The sequence below is a fragment of the Capra hircus genome, chromosome 15 (genome assembly GCF_001704415.2).
Source record: "Capra hircus breed San Clemente chromosome 15, ASM170441v1, whole genome shotgun sequence".
Taxonomy (NCBI): Eukaryota; Metazoa; Chordata; class Mammalia; order Artiodactyla; family Bovidae; genus Capra; species Capra hircus.
This window is the reverse complement of record NC_030822.1, coordinates 3,374,294-3,377,848: the sequence shown is the minus strand read 5'-3', so window position 1 is coordinate 3,377,848 and position 3,555 is coordinate 3,374,294. Positions and strand designations below refer to the sequence as shown.

Sequence of the window (3,555 nt, the reverse complement as noted above, 5' to 3'; positions counted from 1 at the left end):
ACATGAACCTTGCCCCCATGGAGCTGAGTCCTCCAAAGTTATGCTGTTTCTTCTGGTTCATGGACAGCATCCTGAAGGGCAACAGCATAGACTACTAAGTGTAGTTCATTGTTCCAACCTGAGTATTTTTTGGTGAAATATTCTTCCATAAAGACATAGCCATAAATAATCTGAAAACCCATCACGACAATGCAAAGGCCTTTGAGTCAAAGGTTAAGAGTTACCGTTTATTGGAAATTGGAGGCATTGCCATCCGAGTGACCATATTTCTTCTGGGGACTCTCTTCAATGCTAGTTTTACATTGTTGTTCCGCAGGCTGTCAATCAATGGACCAAGTACTGGACGTACAAAGGTGTAGAAAACAGCTATTATCTTGGATCCCTCAGCATTCTTATCTGTTGGTGATCTTAAATAAGTGCAGAAGATTGCCCCATAATATAGGGCTACAATCATCACATGGGAACCACAGGTGGAGAATGCCTTGTGCCTTCCTTCTACTGATTTGATTCTGAGGGTGGCAGCAAGAATGAAGGCATAAGACACAGGATGATGATGAGGGAGTTGCAGAGGTTGAAGCCTGCTGATATGAGCAAAGAAAGCTCTTTGACCTGAATTTGAGACCAAGCAAGCATAATGAGTGGCGGGTGAGCACAGTAGAAATGGCTGATGACATTTGATCTACAAAAGTTCAAACAAGAAGTCAGGATGGCCTGGAAGAGTCAAGCGTATGCAGACGCACCTGGACATCTTCACACTGTAGTGCAGAGGGTTACATATGGCCACGTAGTGGTCATAGGCCATTGCTGCCAGCATGTCAAACTCAGCAAGGAGAAGTGCTATGAGAAGGTAACACTGCAAAACAACCAGCAAAGCTGATGGTCTTCTTCTGCGATAGCAGATTAGTCAGCATCTGTGGGGCTGCTGTAGAGGTATAGCACAAGTCTACCAAGGATAAATGAGTGAGGAAGAAGTACATGGGTGTGTGGAGGCGAGAGTCCAGTCTGATTAACACCATCATGCCCAGGTTGCCAAAGAGGGTGACAAGGTAAGTGACCAGCAACAGCACAAAGAGGAGAGGCTGGAGCTCTGGGCGATCTGTGAGCCCCAGGAGAATGAACTCTCAGCATGGTGTCATTGGTGCGGGGCATTCTCTGCACTTGAAACAGATGCAACCAAGGGAGATAAGAAGGTACATATTTATTACAATTAGAATGACTTTTCTAAACCTCCAGATGTTATTCAAAAGGAATATTGTCATACACTGCTGCTTTACTTCTATTAAGCCATTGTTTCAGTTTCTTTAGTACTGAACTATTATTTTATTTCCATCTTTTACCTATTCTTGTATCTATGGCTGTATCTATAGTTAACTATGCTTCTAACCATAGTTACGTTCATGGTCACAAGTGAGCTGCATCATTGTAATCTCCCTGCACCATTTTTAATTCTGTAACTCTAATTATCATATAAGGTCAACTTCAAGGCTAGTCCCTTGCGATGCACTTCTCACTCTTCTGTCATTATACCTAAATTGAATTAATCCCCTTCTGTTTTATACTTCCCAAATACCCTATAAACTTTAATTTATTTTTCAGCAGATTACATCACCAAAGAAGATCCACTTTCTACTCATGTGTTAGTTCTCCAGCTCAGTTCAGTTCAGTCACTCAGTCGTGTCTGAATCGTTGCGACCCCATGAACTGCAGCATGCCAGGCCTCACTGTCCATCGTCAACTCCCGGAGTCCACCCAAACTCATGTCTATTGAGTCGGTGAAGCCATCCAACCATCTCATCCTCTACCATCCACTTCTCCTCCTGCCCTCAATCCTTCCCAGTATCAGGGTCTTTTCAAATGAGTCAGTTCTTCACATCAGGTGTCCAAAGGATTGGAGTTTCAGCTTCAACATCAGTCCTTAAAATGAACACCCAGGACTGGCCTCCTTTAGGATGGACTGGTTTGACATCCTTGCAGTTCAAGGGATTCTCAAGAGTCTTCTCCAACACCACAGTTCAAAAGCATCAATTCTTCACCACTCAGCTTTCTTTATAGTCCGACACTCACATCCATACGTGACTACTGGAAAAAACCATAGTTGTGACTAGATGGACCTTTGTTGAAAAAGTAATGTCTCTGTGAAGGGTTAATGCGGCCACAATAGGGAAAACGGAGATGTGCCTGCAAACGGGACTCTCTGCCTGGGCTGAACGTGCTTGCAAACAAGATGTTCTGCCAAGGAGACTGGACACAGCCTCGAGTTTAATGGTCCCTTGCAAACAAGGGAACATTCCCTTCCTGTGATAAGGAGGAAAAAAGGGCTCTGGACAGACTCTGCAGAAGCAGGAATTTCACTCCCTTTTGCTGTACGATAACATTTATGCACATGTGCTATACTGAGAAGGCTTAGCCATACAGTCTGGGATTCTGCCCAGGGGGGCTATATAAAAGTAAACCACAAGCTTGCTTGCTTGTACAGTTCTTTTTCCTCCGGCCAGAGTGGTGTCTGTCTCTTCTGTCTCTTGTCTTTGTGTCATTTCACTCTCAATCTCCAACATCTGGTGCCCAACGTGGGGCTTGAGTGAAACCGAAAGGGTGAGTAACCCCGGGGGGATTTTAAATCCATAGCAGGGGAACTTTCGGAAAAATCATGGGGAATTCCTCACCCTAGCAGGGAACTTTCAGAAAATCATGGGGAATTCCTCATCATCATTACGGACACAATACATGGAGTTGGTCCAAGGACTTCTCCACTCCATAGGCAGTAAAGCCTCGACTCTTTGGCTGAGTGAGCTCTTTCGCTTGCTGGAGCAACATTGTCATTGGTTTCAATATCAAACTAAGTTACAGGTAAACTTGAAGGAATGGAAAATAATTCAAAAAAATTTGAAAAAGCAACATCAGAAGGGTAATGTGATCCCTTTGAAATTACGGACTTTATGTAATGTTATAACACAGGCTTTGACTTTGCTATCTACTGATAATGAAACTAAATCTAATGCTTCAGTGAAGGGAGAGGCAATTTATGAGGATGTGTCAAACGTTGGTGGGGTTTCTGCATTGGCTGAAGGTAAGGATACAAGTAAGCCTCCTTCTGAAAATGGTGAAACATCTGTTAGTTCGGAATCAGATTTGGAGGCTTCTTCGGTTTCATCAGAGAAAGGCAAAGAGATTAAAGAAATAACCCATCTATTCCAGGAATGGTGGAAATCCCATAAGGAGGAGAAGAAATCTACATCTTCTGCTCCTCCTTGTGCTTCTCTTTTCCCCACTGCGGTTGATCGGCCCGATGTGGGCAGGGAACATTGTCGGTTCTCCTTTCCTTTGTCTATGCTTCCTGATGATGACTTACCTGCTCCCCCTAGTGGTTTTATCGATCCTCCACAATTATTTCCCATCCAGAGACAGCAAGATGACAACGTGATAAATGTTCAATACACTCCTTTGGAATATAAATTTTTTAAAAATCTTAAAGTTGCAGTAGTGCAGTACGGTCCTCAATCTCCCTTTGTTTTGGCTATGTTGGAATCATTGGGAAAAGGCAAATTAATCATTCCT

General features: G+C 43.4%; 1 pseudogene; it reads right to left on the bottom strand.

Annotated features, from left to right (window-relative positions):
- On the bottom strand, nt 221–1,149 carry LOC102191159 (annotated as a pseudogene).